The sequence below is a fragment of the Artemia sp. Qi Xiang Cuo genome, chromosome 15 (genome assembly GCF_049724085.1).
Source record: "Artemia sp. Qi Xiang Cuo chromosome 15, ASM4972408v1, whole genome shotgun sequence".
NCBI lineage: Eukaryota > Metazoa > Arthropoda > Branchiopoda > Anostraca > Artemiidae > Artemia > Artemia sp. Qi Xiang Cuo.
In genome coordinates, this window is record NC_142808.1 from 51,601,063 (window position 1) to 51,625,352 (window position 24,290).

The 24,290-nt window shown below is 37.7% G+C and overlaps 2 protein-coding genes across 2 annotated transcripts in view; both read left to right on the forward strand.

The window, feature by feature from the left end:
* Positions 1-24,290, forward strand: part of LOC148943826 (uncharacterized) — a 606,774-nt gene that overhangs the window by 213,643 nt on the left and 368,841 nt on the right.
* The window catches only part of LOC148943829 (uncharacterized), a 132,974-nt gene continuing 121,637 nt past the window's right edge, over positions 12,954-24,290 (forward strand). The window contains exon 1 of the mRNA XM_089101252.1: positions 12,954-13,058. The gene's annotated coding sequence lies outside the window, so the exon portion shown is untranslated. The remainder of the gene's footprint in view (positions 13,059-24,290) is intronic.

Consider the following 24,290-nt stretch of genomic DNA (forward strand, 5'->3'; position numbering starts at 1 on the left):
CTCCCTTTTTACACCCGCCCACGAAGTTCCCATTTCCTTTAAATCTTTCTTTATGACGTCCTCCCACCCCAGACGGGGACGACCTGCTTTCCATTTAGCCCTAGATGTTTGGCCGAAAAGAACAATCTTTGGCAATCTGTCATCCTTCATCCGCACAACATGCCCTAACCACCTCAACCTTTCTTTCATTATAGACCTAGAAAGCGGTATTGAACCACATTTTTCGTACAGCCTATTGTTTGAAATACGGTCAGTCAGCAGGGTACCCAGAACAATCCTTAAGCAATTTCTTTGGGAAACATCTAGCAAATCTTCATCCGCTTTTCGAAGCGTCCATGCTTCAGAGCCACATTTGACCACTGTCATCACTGTAGCTTCTAAGATTCTAATCTTGGTTTGCAGACTTATCTTCTTATTCTTCCAGACTTTTTTTTAACTGTGACAAAGCACCCTGAGTCTTGGCTATTTTATTTTTAACATCTTCACTGCTCCCACCATCTTTGATAATAATACTACAATGTAAGTGAAGCTGCCCACCTGATCAATATTTTCATTACCCAACGTCACCTTTTCATCTTCACTTATTCCTAGCCTTAGTGACTTAGTCTTCCTAACATTAATTTTCAAACCAATACTAGCACCCTGAACTCGCAAAACCTCTAAAACTACATTCATTTTGCTCAAACTTTCATCTAGGATGCTTAAATCATCAGCATAATCCAAGTCTAGGAAACTTTTTCCTCCCCATTTGATTCCGCGGTCTCCCATTGCCTTTCCTGTGCTCCTTAAAACAAAGTCCATCAAAATAATCCATATAAAGGGGGATATAACACAACCCTGCTTAACTCCTAATTTAATACAAAACCAGCTGCTAACCTCATTTCCTACTTTAACCGCAGCAGTGTTATTCTCGTATATAGCACTAATTACTTTAATGTATTTGTCTGGTATACCATACAAGGATAAAACCTTTACTAAAGCTCCTCTATCAACAGAATCGAACGCTTGCTCATAATCTATAAAACTGAGGACCAACGGTGTTTGAAAACTTAGGCACTTCTCAATTATTAACCGAAGAGTGAAAATTTGATCAACACATCCTCTACCTTTTCTAAAACCGCACTGCTCTTCTCTTAAAACTTTGTCTACAGCATCTCTCAGTCTAAAAAGTATCATATTACTAAGCAATTTGCTACCTACAGAGACCAGACTAATGCCTCGATAATTACCACACTCACTTTTATCACCTTTTTTATAAAGTGGTCTAATTAAGGTTTTTCTAAAATCGTTAGGTACTTCCCCTTTTTCAAAAATCTTATTCTTATTCTTCAATAACTTATTTTTAACCTCAGATTCACCATATTTAAGAAACTCATTTACCACCCTATCAGCACCTTGAGCTTTATTATTCTGTAATCCTGTTAGTACTGTTACTAATTCCTCTCCACAAAACCAATCTTCCTTCACATCCAAAGGATCACAAACTTTTTTCATTTTCCTCTGTATTTTTTCCGGTAACACTATCTCGGTTAAGCAAGTTCTCAAAATGTTCGGCCCATCTCGCTATAGCTTTTTCCTTATCGCTAATTGCCACACCATTCCTATCTTTAACTGGGACAAGTCCGGATTGACTACTACCTCTCAATTTTTTAACGTGCCAGTACAATATTTTACTATTATGCCGTCTAGCTGCATCTTCTAAATCCTCGGTAATTTTATCCATGGCCTCCACCTCACACCTCCTTAGCTCATATTTCAATGCTTTCTCCACTTTCCTTACATTTCTTTTGTTTTCATGCGATCTATCACTCAGATAATTCTTGTACAAGTCCTTTCTCCTTTCTATTAAACATAAAGCTTTTTCACTAATATTCTTAGCTGCAGTTCTAGCTTTCTTCCCTAATACACCTTCAGCAACTTCACAAATTATTTTTCTAAAATTATCTAAAAATCAATTTTCTAAAATCCACATTATCAAATTTTAAACTCTCAAGTTTAGTATTCAACTGTTCCTGGAAAGTTTCTCTCAAATTCTCATCCTGGAGTCTACTAACATCATAACTTCCCGGGAGGTAATTACCCTTCCGATATTTCAGCTTTAAATTAACCCTTGACACTACTAGATGGTGATCTTTACTTTTAACATCAATAACAGCACTCCTATATACATGTTTAGTAAATGCATGTTTATTAATCGAACTGGCAACATTCAAGTATGAAAAAGCATTTTATTGTGTTTAGTATGAAAGAACACTTTAGTCTGAACATGAAAGTGACCTGCTTCTTGAATAAGAAGAGCTAGAGGTTTCTGAGCTGTCTATGTTGGGATGGCAAAATCTTATTCTTATTTATATTGTGCATACTGCTAAGACCTTAATATTCTTATTCTAACCTGAAAAAATATACTCTAATCTGAGATTGTTATTGTCACGGCACCCGTGTCCTTTTTTGTGTTGTTTATTATGAGTGAGAAGAGTTATGATTATTTTAGTTGCGGACCCCTCAGTGTCTATTTATTTTCGCAGTGATTAATTCATATATCTGGCTGCTGGATGCGAGTGGAATTTATTCATTTTTGAATGGGTGAATTTAGATGCGAGCCGCCTATGTTCAGAGAAGATTATTTTCTTTTGTGTGTGTTAATAAAATTATATGTCTTAAACCGAAGTGGATAAAGGTTGCGACATATAAAGTGGTGTCAGAAGTGGGATTGTGGAGCACGGACATTTTTGGAGGTAAAAGAAAAATTTGTTTATCTGAAAGTTTATGGCTATAAATTAAGTAAAGAGTTTTTTCAGACTAAAATTTTGGATTGAAATTGTTAAAAATTTTGAAATTGGTGATTCAATTAACAAGTTGTGATTTTGACTGAAAGTTGTGTTGCGGAGCAACACGATTTATTGAGTTCAATTTTTGCGCATGCCGTGATAGTAGACTGCTTTTCTGAGCATTCCGGTATAGCGTTCGGTGCCTCGCATCTAGGTCACGTGTGCGTTCGGGATTAGGTCGGTTTCCGGTAACAATTTTCAATAATCGTGTGCTATCGGTTACGTCAATCGGATTTTCGTCAAATTTCTCGGTCTATTCAGTCGATGCGCCAACGTATCGAGACCCGTACGACGTTGCTTCTGGAAACGCTAGGCGATTCACATCGTAAGTGTCTGGGATTCATATCCCACTGTTGCAATTCATATCACATTTGTCCGGGATTCATATCCCACTGTTGCGATTCATATTGAATTTGTCCGGGATTCATTTCCCACTGTTGCGATTCATATTGCATATGTCCGGGATTCAAATTCCACTGTTGCGATTCATATCGCAGTTGTACGGAATTCATATTCCGCGCGATTCATATCGCTGTGTCCAAGGATTCAAATCCTTGCGTTACGATTAATATCTTTGGTACGGGATTCACATCCCACTGCAGCAATTCATATCGCATCTGAAAGGGTTTCATATCTCACCGCGGCGATCATATTGCACTTGTAAGGTATTCACATCTCTGGTTCTGCGTCCCAAGTTTGTTGTTTGCAACAGCAACGCCAGTAGCACCTGGATAATTGTTGAGCAGTCAAGGAACAAATCACCTGCCCAAAGATCCTCAGCCAATCACCAGGCGTACTAGAAGTCAGACTAGAACGGAACAAAGTCGATCCTCCCAAGAAGAAAAGAACAAACCAACTGTACCCTAGGTTGTATCAACTGCGCCAGTCATGAGTTTGTCACAAGCGGATATCATAGAGCTACTTAAGCAGATCGTACAGCTCTCACTGGATGGCATGAAGCAGACACTGCAGAACTAGCTAGATCCCGTGATCCGATCGTATAATCATCTAGCTCCTTTGGTCAATGCAATTGCCACAAATCAAGCAGCCATACAAAATTCCCCAGCAACAGCAGCCAGTGCAACAATCCAGATGACTAAGTTCGCAGACGACATTGACATCGGCAGTTATATTACTACGTTTGAAAGGATTGCCACACAAAATAACTGGAACAGAAGTACCTGGGCTGTCAGACTGCATGGTCAACTTACTGGGAAAGCAGCTGAGGCAGTTTCCGTGATAGCTCCATCAGAAAGCTCTGAATACGATGTGGTGAAGTCTACTTTATTTCGCAGGTTTCTTCTAACCCCAGAAAGTTATCGACATCGTTTCAGGACCACGCAAAAAGAAGCAGATCAGTTGTTGATGGACTATGAGAAAAGATTAGAACAGCTTTAGTTCAAATGGTTAGAAGTGGCTGACTATAGTTCGGTCAAAGACCCGGCCATACTCCAAGGGTACATCAGCAGAATTCTTCGCTGACTGGCCGTAGATCAGTCTCGTCTCGCAAACAAGTCTCGCAAACAAGACGAGGTTTGCGAGAATTCAAAGGGAACTTCAAGAAACACTTCTCAGAAACCAACCAAGCCTAAACAGCCTTTCAAGAACCAAGATAAGGAAGCAGATGGCTGGGAGAAGAGGACCGTGGAAATTCAGCAGAGAAAGACATCTTCGGGGTGCTTCAGTTGTGGGAAACCAGGACACCGTTCTAAACTGCAGGCAACCGCCGAAGACAAAAACGGAAACCCTGCTAGCAAGAAGTCCAAGTTCAGATAACGGTTCGGAGTGCTTCTACTACGAAGGAGAAGTTGAGAGCAAATCAGCAACATTCCTGGTAGATAGCCGTGCAACTCTCACAATAATCCACAAGAAGTACTTAAAGGGAGACGAGAGGATGGCACCTGCCACAACCGAGATTTTCTGTGTCCATGGGGACAGCAAATCGTATCCCATGCATCGTGTTCGCATGCAGGTTGGAGAAGGAGACAACTTCTTTAGCGGGGAACTGGATGTAGCTGTGTCTGAAAACCTTCCGGTAAAAGTAATTATAGGGAGATCTTTTCTGAAGTGCATGGATCTCTACTCTCGGAAGCCAATATCGGAAAATCCATCCATCAGCATCGTTCTATGTACAAGAGGAAGAAGCTATTCTCATAACAGTGATGACCAGGATGTCGCCGACGAAGAAGCTGAGGTAGGCATACCAGAAAATGATTTCTTAGCTATTGATCTACCTGTGGAAGATCATACGAAGAAGCTGGCTAAAAGTCGTAGAGAGTGGTGAAATGCAAAGAAGGCCTGGAGAGCCAATCAGGATTGCTCAGTCGACAACGTGCATCCGGCTGAGCTGACTTTAGAGCAACTGGAAGAACTGCAGAAGAAGGATCCCACATTTACTTGCGCGTTCAAGAAAATAGGTGATACTCAAAATTACGTTCTGAACCAAGGACTTCTATACCGGAAAATACATTCGCGGATTGGGACCGAGGAAGTTTACCAGCTTGTTGTCCCAAGCCAGTACAGACCTTCTGTAATCAAAATTTCACAAGATTCACCGCTCAACGGTCACACAGGAACCCTTCTTACTGCAAACCAGATCCTTCATTGACTTTTCTGGCCTGGGATACGTCGAGACGTCAGGCAGTATCTGAAAACCTATGAGTCTTGCCAGCTCCTGGCTTAAAACAAGGCGAAAGAGAAGGTTCCAATGCTCCTTCTACTGACGATTGACGAATCGTTTCAGAGGATTGCGATGGACACAGTTGGTCCCTTGATACCTTCCAAGAATGGACATAGATTCCTGCAAGTCATCACAGACTACTGGCTATCGTGATGCAATCCCGTTGCGGACAACCAATGCCAAGAAAATCACAGAAGTTCTTGAGCAGTACTTCCGTAGGGTAGGGGTACCGAAAGAAATTTCGACGTACGAAAAATCCAACTTTGTGTCAATGAGCTTACAGGAAGTATATAAGCTGCTAGGCATCAAGTCAATCCGGACATCACCATTTCACCCACAGACTGATGGTCTGTGTGAAAACCCCAATGGGTATTTAGTCCATATGCTAAAGAAGTACTTGTCTGAAAACCCGAAAGATTGGGACTGCTATGACCCATACGTACTGTTCGCATACAGAAAGACGCCACAGGCTTCAGCCAAGTTCAGCCCTTTCGAGCAGCTATATGGACAAAGACCTAGCGGACCCCTCGACATTCTGAAGGAGCAATGGAAAGGTCAACACCAGACTTTGGGATCGAGTCGGCCCTCCGGCGATCTCCTCTCGACAAGAGAAATACTCCTGTCTATACTTACAGAAGTAAAAAAGTATCTCAAAGCTGCGTTGGAAAAACAGAAGAAACAGTACGACAAGAAGACAAAGCATAGGGAAGTTCATATTGGCGACGAAGCTCTGGTCTTACTACCTGCCGGTACTCACAAACTGGAGACTAAGCGGAAAGGCCCGTTTCGTGTCCTACGGAAAATCAGGGGTATCAACTATTAAATTTCACCATCAGACGCCAGGTAGATAACCAAGATTCTCCACATCAATTTGCTTCGTAAATTCGAAAGGCGGTCGACGAGCTTTGCTCTGAGTATCTTTGAAGTAGGTACCATTCCAGTTCTGGACACTTAAGTTTCTTCTTCAGCTAAGCAAGATGACTTCGAGGTACTCAAGGCTTCGTTCGACCATTTGAGTGAAACAAAGAAGTAAGAACTGTTAAACATTCTTGGAGATTCTCGTGGGACCTTCTCAAAAATACCTGGCCGAACACAGGTCGTAAAACATCACATTGATACAGGCGGATCACAACCAATTCGCCAGTGACCTTATCGAATCCCTCAGAGCAGAAAACAAGCCATAGAGGAGGAGGTTCAACGAATGCTTGAGCTTTGGATCATCCAACCGTCAACCAGTCCTTGGTGTTCTCCGGTGGCTGTAGTAACAAAACCAGACAGAACCATCCGCTTCTGTCTGGATTTTAGAGCTCTCAACCGGAATTCCAAATTTGACTCCTATCCACTTCTGAGGATAGGTGAGCCTTTGAAAAGTGCGGGAAATAAGAAAGTCTTCATTATTCTCAACCTCACAAAGGGATACTGGCAGATCGAACTTACCAAAGAAAGCATGGAGAAAACAGCTTTTCAAACCGAGTCTGCTTTTATATATGAGTTCTGCGTTCTTCCATTTGGCCTACATGGAGCGCCCGCAACATTTCAGCGTATGATGGACCGAATACTACGGGACTGCCGTCATTTCTCGAGATCATATCTGGACGATATTATCATATTCAATGATGATTGGCAGGAACATCTGGTTCATGTACAAGAAGTCATCAGACGAATCACGGAAGCAGGTCTGAAGATCCACCCAAATAAGTGTAGCTTTGGAAGATCAGAAGTCCAGTATTTGGGACACATTGTTGGTAGTAGCAAGATAACACCCGTCGAGAGCAAGATCGATGCCGTCCAAAAGTACCCGTCACCCCCTTCGAAGAAAGAGTTGCGTTCCTTTTTAGGTATGGCTGCTTACTATTAGATATTCATCCGCGATTTCTCTGGTCTAGCAGTGCCATTCACAGGGATGCTACAGAATCGCTGCCCAAGTTCATTTACTCTGGACGATCGTCAAGAGGAAGCTTTCAAACAGCTGAAAAAAGTGCTTGTGAGAGCCCCTGTCTTACGGGCTGCCGATTTCAACAAGGATTTTGTGGTGCAGAAGGACGCTTCGAATATTGGGCTTGGAGCTCTTCTGACCCAGCATGGCGATGATGGCGAGCATCCAAGAGCTTACAAAAGCAGGAAACTCATCGCAGCAGAGCAAAACTTTTCGACAGTGGAGGAAGAGGTTTTGGCGTTGAAATGGGGAATAGAGCGCTTTTCCTTTTATCTTCATCGTCGAAAGTTTTTGGTCGAAAATGACCATAATCCTTTGAAATGGCTTAACGTTTTCAGGAGTAACAACGCACGGCTCAACCGTTTCGCTTTAGCACTCCAGGAATTCCAGTTCGACATCCGTAGCCGACCTGGAACTCAGAACAGAAATGCTAACGCACTCTCCCGTTCAGTGTAGATAGTTTGGTTCTTTTTGTTTAGTTGGTTTTTCTTTGTTCAGATGAATCCCCGAAACTGGCCAGCATGCTTCTGAAGAATTTTGGAGACAACAGGGTCTGTTGATCGCTACCAGACTCTTAAACGAGCCCAAGAAGAATGAACCAGAGTTCGCCAGGCTCTATAATCTATAAATTTCTGGTACCGCTGACGAGGAAGGTGCTTACTACGAGCCCCATCAAGGATTCATGTGCCGTAAAAATAAAAGAAAAGATGGCAGTTGGCACGTCCGTCTGATGGCACTGACACAGTTTCGTGTGAGGCTGATACAAAACACTCATCGTTCAGCCCGAAATGAGCAGGGACCACCAGTCCATAGAGGGCGCGGTGCCACGTCGACAATGCTACTTACCTACATATATTGGTCAACATTGACTTAAAAAGTGAATTAGATGGCTGTTCTTGTAGAGTTTCTAGTGGGAACCAGGCGTTTCAGGGTTATACCATTCGATTTCGGGAATGAATTTTTGACGTTTATTGTGTGACTGCCCCATAGGGGCAACTTTCAGGGGGAGGAATGTTACGGCATCCGTGTCCTTTTTTGTATTGTTTATTATGAGTGAGAAGAGATATGAATATTTTAGTTGCAGACCCCTCAGTTCCTATTTATTTCCGCAGTGACTAATTCGTATACCTGGCTGCTGGATGCGAGTGGAATTTATTCATTTTTGAATGGGTGAAGTTAGATGCGAGCCGGCCTTTGTTCACAGAAGATTCTTCTCTTTTGTGTGTATTAGAAGATGGTTTTCTTTTGTATGTGTTAATAAAATTATATGTCCTAAAGCGAAGTGGATAAAGGTTGCGACAGTTATCACAATTACATCAAAAAATAGCAGATGAAAATAGACATGTGTTTCAAACTCAAAAGTTCGCACAAACTCTACGCTGTTGATAACTCTGACCTTACTTGTGTGGCAATAGAATGAAAAAGTAATACCGTATTGAGAAAATACATGCATATTTTACCTGTATAGTTTCAATACCTGCGTGGTTAAGATACAATTACATAATTGTTTACATTGTATGCAACCTTCAAAACTTATAAAGACTTAAGCACTGTTTTTATGTGGCACTATGCTCTATATAATTTATACATTTGTGTATTTTATCATGTCTTTGGTGTTATTTTCTTTTATGTTGCTGTTTTAAAGTGACGAATTAGGCTAAATAAGCTTTTAATAAGTGCACACCCAAAGTTATATTTTAGCAATGTTAAGGATTTTAAACCCTTAGTTTAATTTTATGTATTTACCATTTAATGAGCACAATAAGTGTCTTACCCAACCCGCCGTTTAGTGTTTTTTTTATTAACTGTTATTAGGTTTCGTGTAGAGCTTAGCTCTGAACTTAGAAACTTGTCTAGATAGGGATAAAGTACATGGAATGTCATTTTTCGGCTTACTATGTGGAACATCAAACTGAAATACATCAAACGTGATAAGTTCTTGCTAACTGTAGTGTTTGATTTTCTTTTTTTCCCCGTTTTTGGATGATTTTATTCTACTCCGTTAAATTAGTAAGGGTCTGACCTCTTAAGTTAAAGTGGAAAGTGTGGACCAATTTGATGACAGTCTCTAGTTGATGAATATGCCATTACGTTTGGTGAAACTATGTAATATTCCTCGATAGGACTAAAAAAGATGGTTTTGTTCGTCCTTGAGCAAGGGCCTTCTATTCGTGAGCTGAACCAGGTAAGTAGGCAGGGGGGCATCACAGACCGACAGTACCCCTAAATGCAAAATTTTTCAAAATTTCCCGGCACTCCTAATTCAAAATATCAAATAAAAACTTATTTTCAGAACTTTCACCTGTATCCCCAAGAGATCTTGGATAGAAACTGCAACTGAGGTGGGGTTTTATTGTGTATGTCACGAATGCCTTACTATCTGAAGTTGTTCCGACAATTTGTTTGGTTTTTGAGCAATATTTGAGCAGTCAGGGGGCCAAGCGAAGAAATTGGGCTTATTTCAATTATTGCAGATCACTTCAGTTTCAAAAAGTTTGACTAAGTTTTGCAGTAGTATAAGATTTAGCAGTTCAGAAAAAGATCGGGAACAGTTAAATTTAAGGTTTTTATTTGGCAGTATTCCTTTAAATCTGGGCCCAAATGAGCTCTTGGGACCTATCCAATTCTAGGTAGCACTGAAATCAAGAATATATGACGATTTGAACTCATTTTAGAAGAAGCCACAGTAAAGGGAATATACAGTAGCGACAAAGGCTATACTCTCCATTAAAAATAAGTAACACAGATCTTAAACCACATAAGATTCATATCTAGCCTTTGCGTACGCGCAATGACAAATGTACACATCATGATGAGCTTACTGGAAACCTGTTTTTTGCCGTTTTCTATTCACGGCTCAATTAGAAGACTTACACTTAAACTATAGGCTAATAAAGAAAAGTAAAAAGGATGTTTTTTTTCTTTATAAGAATGAAAATTAGTAAAGGGACACATTTACAAGTCCTTCTTTCCAAGGGGGAAGTGAAGTAAAGTAAATACTTTTTTTCAGACGAATAGCAAATATATCTCTATACAACAAATAGGTAAGTTAGATAGTTTTATATTTATTGACGGATAGATATTTTTGAAAACTATCACATTAAAAACAAAATTCTAAATTCTTATTATTTATACTGTGATTGCAAATAATCAAGCTCAGCTAATCAAGCCAGGTTTGCAACAATTCTCCAGAACCGGATGTTTTTTTTTGTTTTTTTTTTATTGGATAAAAATGGGTTGTCCGATAAAGATTGGATTCTACTCAAGGCAGATACGAATCTTAAGATTTACCTGAGAGGATGAACAACTAAAATACACAAACAAAAATGCATTGTAAAAATTTTTTTTACTTAAAAAGGGTTATAAAGACAGAAGAACACAAGACGAAATCATCACTTCAAATTACAATAATCCCTCGATGATTTAATGTTATATTTAAGAAGAATATTAAACTAGACTAATATATTTACATCGACAGTCATAATTATCTAGGAAATAATTGCACACAAATTGCGACAAATAAAACAATTATGGATCATAGTTTGACACTTGCCCTAAAGATTAGACTCATGTCCTTAAGTTAACAATCATAAATATCTGGGAAATGATTACGCTCAAATTTGGACAAATCGAACAATTTCAGATCATAGTTTGACCTTTACCCCTCCAGCCTCACAATAGCATTCTGCAAATCAATATTATGGAGATTTTCGGAGCTGAACTATAGAACATAAATTCAGAAAAAATGAGCCTGACAAGTAAGTAAGGCCCAGCCAAGGGGTCATATAGCTGTTCGTAGGAAACTTTAATCCCAATTCCTCACACTGATCATCAAAGTAGGAGGAAAGTTCAGCAAAGATCGATACCTTCTTTTGAGCTTTTAAAGTTTCAAAGCCAAAAACAGACCACTTGCCAAAATATTAATAGTACAGAATATACGTACTCTTCAACTCAAGTAGAATAAATTACATGCTAATGTTAAAAAAAAGAAGCTGAAAAATATTTCAAAAAAAAATCGTGGTATAAGTTCACATCCAAGTTCAGAATTGCACTCAAGGGAGTGCCCCGAATTTTTTTCAGTGGGGAGGTAAAGATTATTTATATGCAGGTTTGTAGCGTTTAAACGATTTGAAATTTGTTAAGGAGTTGGATTTCAACCACGGTACCCCCCATCTCCTGGATACTTCCTTGATTGCGCTACGTTCAATTGCCTCTTTTTGGTATGAACTTCCTAACGAAGTCAAAAGAGATGGTTATCCCCTTCTGTGCCTTAAGATACATGTCTGAAGATAAAATCTTAAATGAATAAAAAAGTGAAGATATAAGTACTCATAGAAAGCAACCATTTCAAAGAAAACTAGCAAAACAACTAGTTATTTCCTGCAATAAGGAATAATAATTTTTTGCGAATTTACCAATCAAAGTTGGGGAGTAAAGCCACAAATACGTTTTTAACAGCTAAATAGCAATAAAATTAGAAGATGTTTTTTTCTTTTTTTACTCATGTTAGTATCACAATTTCCAAATCACATTCAGAAATTCTATACTTTCCTTAATATTTAGTTATTAGACCAACTATTTTTGTTTTACAAGTTGGTCATTTATGAAATAAAATCGTTGATCATATATTTCCTGGCGCCTCACGGGTATGAGACATGTTGACCACTTGTGAGGAACTACTAATAGCGAATGCAATTTTCCCCCTATATGGTCAATTATAATAATCCCGAGAAGTTGCCAACTTAAAAAAGAATAATTGATTTTTAAATCTAGGCATGAATCAATTAGTCAATTAGTAAACTTACGACTACACTTTAGTGAAGAAAAAAAGTCACAAGGAGTAAAATCAATATCCTATATGCGAATAAAAAACGTAAAGGGGAACTTCAAAAACTTATTCTTTCATAAAATTAAAGGGAAGTAAACTAAATGCTTTCTTAAGACGAATAACAAACAGTGGCGTAATTTTGTTAAAATCCTGGGGAGGGGGTGTACAAAGTTAGAGCAAGTTTTCCAAAATCAAGTAAGAATGACAGTAAAAACCAAAAAAAGTCATTTGGCACCATTAAGATACTATTTAGTACTAAATGTACTTTTTAGTACTATTAAGGTAAATATGTACTAGAAAAATGATCTGCTTCTATTGATGCTTGAATTATGTAGGTTTATCTTAGTTTTTACAAGATTTTGGAAGAAACTAACTATCAGGTGGGGGGGGGCCGCAGTTTTCCCCCTGCCCCAAAGCAAATTAAACCCATGATAACAAATGTGTTTAAATATATTTAATCATGCCAGTTAACAATTTTCAAGCAGCCCTCAATAATATATTTTCCAAATGTCATTACCTTATGATTTTATTAAATGCCGAGTAGCAACTGAACTAAGTCTGTGACGACACGGCTCAGAGTCTATAGGCGATGTATGAAACGTTTGTAACGTTTAAAAAAAGATATTGATACTGAATATCCTTATACTGTGGAAGAAGCGAATGAATAAAGTGGTAAAGCAGAAAAATTTGAAGAGGTTAAAGCTTCTAGCTGTATTGAAAAGTAGTTGATCTAGGCAAGCAAAAATTTCAGCAATGAATCCAAGACCAGAAATATAAATATGGAAGGTATTGCCTAGCTACTATGTTAACCCTTTTTGATTTCTTAGTCTAAGCCACAATATATGACCTAGCACCAGCCAGTCCAAATTGGAATTGAGAATTACAAAAACAGATATTGAAAGTAATTAAGTTTTAGAACATAATTTTCTGGATTTTCAACAAAAACAACAGTCTTTTTGACAAAACAACATTATAACCTACCTTAATTTTCAGTTTTTATAGTATATTTCTCTTGTTTCACTTTTGAAATGTAATCCTCTTAGGCTATTTGTTTAGAATTTCCAGACATATCAATGGTTTTCACCCCAAATTTATATATAAATTTACAAATCTGAAACCTCATAAATTGAGATTGAGCTGATTTCTGCTAAGTACTTGATTTGTGCTTCTATTTAGCAGAAAATCTATCTTTTAAGGCTTCACTATTATAGCCTAAAACAATATTTTTAGGTAAAAATTTAGGTAAATTTTTACCAAATCATATTATTGACTTATGAATAAAGTGAATATACCACTTGATGCCTTTTTTATGCTCTTTCCAAATATAATAATCATTTCTATTGAAAATGAATTTTACACCCCCCCCGATATACCAATTTCGGGTATATATTTGCACATTAGGGGGCTAGGGGTAAAGTTTAATATTACCGCCCATTTACATCAGAAATAAAATATGCCACCCCCCTAAGGTGCAAGTATATACACTGAATTGGTATAATTAGGAGTGGGGGTAAAATTAATTTGTGACAAAAATGATTATTATATTTGGAAAGAGCATAAAAAAAAGGCATCAAGTGGTATTTTCACTTTATTTGTAAGTCAATAATATGATTTGGTTAAAATTTACCAAAATTTAGAATTGTGGCCCCTGATAAGGAGACATGTTAAATAAACAATTCTTACTTTAAAATATGTATAATGATCCTAGTTAACATATTATCCAAGGGGAAAACCTTTATCATCAAGTCTTTCCTCTTTTTCCTTCTTTTTCTAACTTAAAAGAGAAAAATTACAATTTTTTCCACACTCTCAATGCAATGCATAAATCTTTTGAAATTGCTGCTATAAATTGTTCTTATAGATAGCATTTATCCTTGTCATTGTTAATTCCATTTTTTTTATGATACATAAAGCAGTGGCAAAAATACAAAATATTGCTATAAATATACATATACATACAGAGTATATACCCCCACCCCCCTAATGTGCAAATATACAACCAAAATTGCATTCTGATTCTAAATATAACCTTCATTGAAATCACAAATACATTTTGCCCAACTCCCCCCCCCCACCCCCTGATGTGCAAATATATACCCTGATTTGGATATATTTAGGGGTTGGGGTGCAGTTCATTTGGTTATATTTGGGTTCAAAATGTGATTTTTGTTATATATTTGCACATTACGAGGGTGGGGGTATGTACTCTGTATGTATATGTATATTTATAGCAATATTTTGTATTTTCACCACTGCTTTATCTATCATTAAAAAAAAATGGAATTAACAATGGAACAATGGAATTGTTCTGCGTACTTTTGGTGATAATTTGTGCAGAAGGGAGCAATATCAAACAAACAAGAGGCCGAGTTGGTACCAGCGGGATTTAATCCTTAAACTGCTGGGACTAGGTGATTTGAGTATTGCACTTCCCACATTTTGTCTACCTCAAGAACTTTCAGGGCAAAAAGATCTTCAAATTAGAAAATATATTGGCTGTGAAGTGTATTTAGAAAGCATATTGGCATATTATTCGCCAGGACCACAGAATACGAAGGTGTGTAACTTGTAGAAATTACATCCTTTGTGTTGACCTTGGCGTCCTTGAGAGTGGATCAAGTGAAATCTTAGAACAGTTTTTTGGAAAATTAAATAGGACATAGACTATTTTATATACTTGCTGATCAGTTTTGACTATTCTTTTTATCGAATCCTGTGCAATTATCGAACTTAAGCTCGCGATAAAAGTGCCTACGTGACCGCCCGCCCACGTGCCTGTTTAAATTTTAACCCGGGCGCCAAGTTCTGATCGCTTGGCGTTGTACTGTGGTTTTGTTTTCAGCCGAGTTTTCAGCGAAGAAATAGAAGAAAATGCCGCCGAAAGTGTCAACAAACAAGAGAACCCGGGTAAGCCCAAAGAAAAATGAAGATGAGTGTGGTAGCTGTAGACGCGAACTTGATGAACAGTCCCAAGCTTTGTCTTGTGATGGTTGTGATAAGTGGCTGTGCATAGATTGCGTTGGAATCTCTAAATCAGAATACCAACTATTTTGCAAAATGACTGACAGCCTCACCTGTGAGTGGTTCTGTCCTGTGTGTAAGGTTACTGGGAATAGCAGCCTTGGCTCAAATGCTACACAAAAGCTTATCGAAGCTACCGTTTCAAAAGCTGTGACCTCTTCTCTGGATCGTTTTCAGCAAGATCTTAAACAAGAACTGGGGAACATTAACAGCAAAATCTCTAACTTGGAAAGTGTGATCGCAGGCAAGTGCACCCTAGCAGAAGTTGAATCCAAATTAGAAGATATAGTTACTAGCAGGCTGAACCGGTGTCAGAGCGATACTACCAAGAACTTTGAAAGTGATGTTAGACGGATCATCCGTGAGGACAGAGAGAGACAGAAAAGGCAGCTCAACATCGTAGTTTACGGAGTTCCTGAATCATGTGAAGAGGCAGCTGATATTCTGATGTTTATTCAGGATCATCTTGCCCAGTCATACAATCTGCCCTCTGTCAAAATCTTGAAGCCGCAGCGGCTCGGGAACAATCCACCAAAACCAGGTGACCGACCTAGACCTGTCCTCTTCCTCACTGATAACTACAAGATAAAAAAGGAGATTGTGACTAAGTCGAGGGAGCTGAAGGGTGCTGTGCAGTTTCACTTTGACCGCACAAAGGCGGAAAGGGAGAAACGAAAACAAATCCAAACTTCAAAAAACGGGGCAGCTACGGAGCACTAAAGTGCCCACTGCCTGCTGAGGATATCCCATATGTAAATAGTTTCCACAGTTGTAGTAGTGTCGATGATAGTGATTCATTTAAGAGTGGCAATAATAGTTGTGCTTTCCATTCATGCTCGAGCCCTAGCTCATCAGACATTAGTTTCAAGAGTTTGCCAAAAGTGATACATTATAGTAACCCTCCACAGACTAGTCAAAAGAAATTATTGAAGCTTTTTTACACGAACATTGATACAGTGACAAATAAGCTTCCTGAACTAAAACTTACAACTACTGCTGAAGAAAACGATGTGTTGTGTATCTGCGAGCTGACCCCCAAGAACTCTACTACCCCACTGGAAGATGATCATATCATGATCCCCGGATATCGCCTGTTCTCGAATCTCTCAACTCACCCCAGAAGAGGCGTGGCTGTTTATGTGAAGGATGTATTACAGGTCAGAGATTTGACTTTGAATCATGATTATTCCCCAGGGGTTGAGAGTGTTTTTGTTAATATTGTTATTGGGGGGAAGCCACTTCTAATAAGATGCGTTTATAGAAGCCCAAGCAGCCCAGATGCCGCTGCCTCTTATGGGGCTCTTACTCAATTAGCTGATCATGCATCTAAGCATTGTAACCAAGATTTTATTTTAATTGGAGATCTAAATATGCCTGATATTTTGTGGGTGGATGGAGCAGGTTACCATCAAAGTTCAACTGCAACTAACCCGTTTGTGGAATATTTAGGCAACAATAATCTGTACCAATTAATTGATCAGCCAACCCGTTACAAAAACAACCAGATACCATCTCTACTAGACTTGACAATCACTAACAACCCAGGACTGCTAGTGAATACTGATTACCTGCCCCCCATTGGCGCTAGCGATCACCTCTGTATTTCCCATGACTTGCTAATAAGTCAACCACCACACAACTGCACCAAACGAACGTATACCGACTACAGCAGGGTCAGGGAAATACTACAGGCGGTTGCATGGGATCAAGTGACTAACAGTGATGATATAGAGCAAGCCTGGCTAAATTTCAAGAACGCCGTCCTCCATGTTGAGCAGCTTTGTACTTCAACGTCTTTTGTCAAGGCACCTAGAACACTGCCTCACATAGATCGACCCATTAAAAGAGCCATGAACAGGAAGAAAAAGGCACTTTCGAAGTACAAGAAGTGTGTATGCACACGACACTGGGAGCATTATGCCAGAGCCAGGAATAAGTTGAGACATCTAACTAGGTATTTTATGGCAGAATATGAGGAGAAGATAGCCTTTAGTATAAAGGAAAACCCTAAACGATTTTGGAGGTATGTGTCCAAGAAAGATAAGAACAGGCGATCAATACCATTCTTATTCAACGCTGAAGGGAAAAAGTTGGAAGACCCAGAAGCTATAGCAAACTTGCTTAACACTACCTTCGCTTCGAACTTCTCCTCAGACTCATCAGCTGAACCCTCATGTCCTGACCCCAGACATATCGAACATCTTATGCCGAAACTCATCATCACGACTGAAGAGGTTAAGAAAAGACTATCAAAGCTGGACCCTAACAAAGCCAAAGGACCAGACGGCATCCATCCCAGGCTGCTCAAAGAAATCTCTGATATAGTCACCGAACCGCTCTGCTCCTTGTATAATCTGTCTTTGAAGACAAAGAAACTACCACCTGATTGGCGTACAGCAACAATAACTCCAATATTTAAGAAAGGTTCCAGAAGCCAGCCAGAGAACTACCGGCCCATAAGCCTTACCTCAGTCGTTGCTAAGCTGATTGAAGGAATTGTCAATGATGCCGTTATAGCTCACATGACAAGGAATGGTCTCCTTTACAGCGGCCAACATGGCTTTAGAAAAGGAATGTCCATTGAAACGAACCTGATCCAAGCTTATGAATCAATCACTGAGGTTATCGAATCGGGATCCCCTGTAGACGTGTTCCTACTGGACCAGGCAAAAGCCTTTGATAAAATGTCCCACCGGTACCTGATGATTAAACTGTCAGCATATCACATTGATGTAGACGTAGCCCAGTGGATCCATAGCTTTCTGTCTGATAGAATCCAGATTGCTGCAGTCTACGACCACAACGGAAACCTCGTGTACTCGGCACCAGTAAATGTCAAAAGTGGTGTGCCACAGGGAACTAAGTTGGGCCCGACTTTATTCAACCTCTACATTAATGATGCTCCTGAGGTTGTCCAGAATCTGCTGGAACTATATGCAGACGATTCCAAACTCTTTGGACCTGCCGCTTCTGACGAAGACTGCAATGCCCTGCAACAAGACTTAACAAACCTCTGCCAATGGGCCTCAACTTGGACACTAGAGTTTAACCCAAGCAAATGTAAAGTTTTACATCTTGGACTGAACAACCCTTGCCATAGCTACCATATGTTGGACTCTACTGGTGCTATAACACCCATCCAAAGCGCAGAGGAAGAACGTGATCTCGGGGTAATCATAGATAATAAGCTGAAGTTCCATAGTCACTGCGGAACTCAAGCCGCAAAGGCAAACAAGATCCTAGGCCTAATCAAGCGATCAGTGACTAGTCGCCACCCCAGGGTCATTAAGAAGCTTTACACAGCCCTTGTCCGCCCTCATCTTGAGTTTGGGATGGCAGTTGCAAACCCCCACTTTACATGCAATGCAGAGTTGCTTGAAAAAGTCCAGAGAAGAGCTACTAGGCTCCCATTTGCCAACCAACAAATCACATATGAGCAACGCCTAGAAAAGCTTGATTTGCAAACTCTGACCTACCGGAGAAAAAGGGGGGACGTAATTTTGGCATATAAGTTGATGAACAGCAGTGTTATCAAGCCCATTCTCGAACAGGACCAGTCTAGCAGAGCGCGAGGTAACCCCATAAAACTCCGCCAAAGATTCAGCAGAAAGCGTGAGAAATACAACTTCTTCACCAATCGCGTTGTTCCGTTGTGGAATTCACTGAGCGATTCAACTGTTTCCGCAGCTTCAGTTAACAGCTTCAAGACTGGCGTTGACCATGACTGGAGGAACAAGCCATGGAGGACGCAGTGGGATGAGCCTGCATCCACCACTAGGGTCTATTAGTGTGTGATATTCAACTGTCCTGTATATGTGTAGGATGTGATGATCCATTAATGAATTGTGCAACGAACTCCTGTCAATACTACCTGGCGACATCTACAGGTTCCTGCAACCTTAGTCGCTAGAAGATGCGATTTAAGGTAATTTAAGGTAATTTAAGGTAACAATGACCAGGATGAACGCTATCTATAAGAACAATTTATAGCAGCAATTTCAAAAGATTTACACATTGTATTGAGAGTGTGGTAAAAATTGTAATTTTTTTCTTTTAAGTTTGAAAAAGAAGAAAAAAAGAGGAAAGACTTGATGATAAAGGTTCTCCCCTTGGATTATATGTTAACTAGGATCATTATATATATTTTAAAGTAAGAATTGTTTGCTTAACATGTCTCCTTATCAGGGGCCACAATTCTAAATTTTTACCTATTTTTAAAGGTCAGTGGCTTCTAGAGGGAGAAGGAGCAGAGTTAGGTACTTCAAAATACCTTCCCTGAAGATTAGCTAGGCTCTAGAACCAGGCTAACTAAAATTACTTAGGCTCTTGAAACATTTCTGAGATTTTCATTTTTTTTAAATCAAATGCTTTTCAACATAGTAAAAAGCTCCTTAACTAGAATTCTGCTAAAAAAAAAGTCTGAGAACTACTAGGCTATTGAAAAGGTAGCATAAACTTTATGATTTCCTGTATTTTAAGATAGTTACATAGTCTACCTTTAGAATCAGAAGTTCAACTCAAATCCAATTATACCTTTTATTTCAATACAAATAAAGTTTATCTCCCCCCTCCCTCCCTATGGTAAAAACATAGCATGGGTTTTATATTTTCACTGAATTTTTATTTATTTAAATGAACTTTTAAATCTATTTGAAGATGTATAATAAAAAAAACAACAACTAAATACTACAATCATAAGTCCCTAGAAAAGCTTGAATAAGTAATAAGGACAGTAGGCTAACATAAAATAGAAAATTCAATTGACATGTAAAATACAATTTAAGGTATATTTTTTATCATTGGGGGATGGGGAGTACTGTTTGTTTGGTTTACATAGAGACTAGGCTATAAATTAGATGGGGATATCAATTGAGCTTTTTTTTTATGCTCTTTCTGAATATGATAATTGTCTTACTCAAAAAATTAATTTTAAGATGAATAAAGATGATAATGTTTCTCTAATTTTTGCTACAGTAAAGTGTTAAAATATTTGTTTAACACTTACTATTTGATTATAATTCCATCTGTTAAAGTTATATGATCCACAGGCATTTATTCATCTTGATTTAATTCGATGATCAATTTAATAATCATTTAAACATTTTCATGTTTAGGCTATTCTAAGCTGTTTGCTGTTTCTGTCCTACTAAAGGCTGGTGTCCTAGAAAAGTCCTACTACTGTTCTATGACATTGATTCAGTTTACAGGTATTAAGTTGAAATAAACAGTGATGTCTTGCATATTGCACAGAAAATATAGTCCTTACTTTCAGTTTGTTACCACAAACTGTTTTGAAATCTTCTTCTTTACTGATTTCTTTCTTTTTGGCAGAAATAAGATAAAACACACTATTCATTTTGAATCCATTCAAATGGTATGCATTATGTTTCAAAGTAACCTATTGCCATTTCATAGATTAATAAAAAAAAACTTTCCGAAAATAAGTTTTTCAAAGAAAAGTAAAGGCCATTTTAAACTTAAGCTCAGGAGATACAAATACCTATTAAAATAAAAACTCAAAACGACCAGAAATTACTATTAAAGAATAAATGAAACCCAAAACGAACAGAAATTAAATAAACAATCATAGCAAAAAGATACAACAAGTAATAATATAAATGAATAAATAGATCTTAAAGCAAGTAATGCTTAGATTAAATATGAAAATCAAGCTTAAAATGAAAACAAATATTTTGCTATTAAAGTATAAATGAACCTTAAAACTAACAGAAATTAAATAAAAAATCAATGCAAACAAACAGACAATATATATTAATGTAAATGAATAAATAAATCTTAAAACGAGTGAAACTTAAATTAGATATGCAAATCAAGTTTGAAACGAATAAAAATAACTACAAACAAGAGTTTGGGTATCATCTCACTGCAGAAGCCTAAAACCTACTGCGTCATTGGCGCTTTACTGAAAACAATTCTTTGAAATATTTTCACTTTTATAACTTTAAGAAATCAAAAATTAATGAAGATTTTAGGGAATAAATGTCAGTATATGTATATTAAATTGACAGTGCACATTTTTTTTCAGTAAACTCATTTGAATTTTTTTTTTCAGTAAAGTACAAATTATATTCTGGCTTTTAGAAAGCAAAGGGGTTTTGAACCCTACTCACATTAATTTATGCTTGTTTTGAGTTTGACTCTAATATTTATTTTAATTTTTGTTCATTTTGGGTTTCATTTATTTATTAATACTGATTTGGGGTAGTTGTATGCTTGGTAGATTATATGATAGTATGGATGCCAGGTGTTGAAAATGTGAACCATACCACAACGGAATGGGGTGCCACAAGAATTAGCCTACCCTCCACCCCCTAAATTGACCATGCGGATTCAAAATACCAATGGCACTTGCTTGCAAGTAGTGGAACACTCCAAAACTTGACATTTTATTATATTTTGGTGTTTCATGCAAGAAAATGCATGTTCCACAAATGAGGTGCAGTTCTCCACTCAAATGGAAATGCCTAGAAGCCATAGAATGTTTTCATAACAAACTAACACGATTATTTACAAAAAATGGCAGAGTTAAAAAAAATGGCAAAACTATATGAGTCTTGAACAGTCTTGGAAAGTATAAACAAAATCAAATTGAATATTAGATATATAATGATATTAATTGTTGAAAGATCCATCAGTTCAAGATTTTTTTTCACTGTAATTTTTATTTTCATTTTCAATGCTGTAAGAACTCGGAAATAATAAATTTGTAATATATGAGTAATTCGTTTTCAGTGAAGCACCAATGACGCAGAAGGCTTTAGGTTTTTACAGTTAAAGAAGGGGGCAGTATCCAAATTTTGCTTGTAGTGAAACTATATTTGTCTTGACCAATCTTGAAAAGAACTAACAAATTAAACTGAATATTTGATGCATAATGATATTAATTGCTAAAAGCTCATCAGTTCAAAATTTTACTGTAATTTTATTATTTATTTTCAATGTTAAGTACAAAAGAAAACATTTGTAATATAATTCGTTTTCAGTAAAGCGTCAATGACGCAGTAGGGTTTAGGCTTTTGCAGTGAGGCGATACCCAAACTCTTGTTTGTAGTTATTTTTATTCGTTTCAAACTTGATTTGCATATTCAATTTAAGTTTCACTTGTTTTAAGATTTATTTATTCATTTACATTAATATATATTGTATGTTTGTTCGCATTGATTTTTTATTTAATTTCTGTTTGTTATAAGTTTCATTTATACTTTAATAGCAAAATATTTGTTTTCGTTTTAAGCTTGTTTTTCATATTTAATCAAAGCATTACTCGATTTAAGATATATTTATTCTTTTATATTATTACTTTTTGTTTATTTTTTGCTATGGTTGTTTATTGAATTTCTGCTCGTTTTGGATTTCATGTATTCTTCAATAGTAATTTCTTGTCGTTTTGAGTTTGAATTTTAACAGGTATTTGTATACCTGAGCTTAAGTTTAAAATGGCCTTTACTTTTCTTTGAAAAACTTATTTTTTGGAAATTTTTTTTTAATTAATTTTTGTTCGTTTTGATTGCAAAAATTTTCAAGTTTGTATGGCATGGGGGGGGGTACTTACTGTCCGATTATTCTTGACTTTAAAAAACGGATCTAGAACTTTCAATTTAAATCAAATGAGGCTTTTTTCAAAGTCTATACAATTACCTCTTTGATAAAAACCTTATATATGAACAATAAACAGCTTGCATAACTTGTGGACAGCCATTGACAACAATGAATGGATTGAATAAATAGTTCCAATAAGGGGGTTTAGACCATTTCACTTGCTGACACAAAGGGATCACGACTGTTTGGAATTGACCTTAATAGGAATTTGTGTGCCAAAGCAATTTTGCATCTATCACAAATTATGTATTTTAACCTTATAATTGGATAATTATAATAGATTTCCTATGTGTTCTTCCCATACAAAACCCCTTCCCATAAGTTATAAAACCCCCCTTAATAAGTTATGCCCCAGGAAATAACTTACAACGCCTACCCCTGGGCTGTGTTGACACCAGAGTTTTTTGTTATCAGAACTTTGAACTATTTTAACAAAATGTATATCTCAAAATTTTTATCTGATGTATTTAGGGCGTGGAGGAGGGAGAGGGGCTAGTTGCCCTTCAATCTCTTTTGACTCTTAAAATGTGAACAAGAACTTTCAATTTTCGATCAAATGAGCCCTTTCTAAAGTTTATATGAGCGTCCCTTCCATAAGAAATAATATGAAGGATTCGGAGAATGCTTAAATTACAACCCTTGCCCTGAGGGCTTTGGGAGAGTTGTAATCCTCAAAGACCTAATTTCCAAAACTTAAAACTATGTTTAAAAAAATGGCTGTCTTAAAATTTTGATTGGATGTGTTTGGGAAAAAGGTGGGCGTGAGAGGGGGGGTTAGTTGCCCTCAAATCACTTTCGACTATTACAAAGGGAACTGTCCCTCGGAATTTCCAATAGAATGAGCCTTTTTTGAAGTTTCTATGACACTGCCTTCTATAAAAACCTTATATGCCCCCAGGGCATAACTTAAAACTCTTGCCCTGAGGGTTGTGGGGGAGTGTCCTCCTCAAAAACATATTTTCTATCTGGAAATCAACTAAGCTGAACAAAATGGCCATCTCAAAATTTTGATTGGATGTGTTCGGGGAAATGATGGGCGTGGGGGGGCTAGTTGCCCTCTAATCACTTTCGACTATTAAACATGGCACTAGCCCTTTAGTTTCCAATCGAATGAGCCTGTTTTGAAGTTTCTACAACAACGCCTTCTATAAAAACCTTATATGCCCCCAGGGCATAACTTAAAACGCTTGCCCTGAGGGTTGTGGGGGGGCGTTCTCCTCAAAAGTATATTTCCAATCTGGAAATTAACTACGCTTAACAAAAATGGCTGTCTCAAAATTTTGATTTGATGTGTTTGGGGTAATGATGGGCGTAGGGGGGGAGGGGCTAGTTGCCCTCCAATTACTTTTGAATATTAAAAAGGGCACTAGCCCTTTG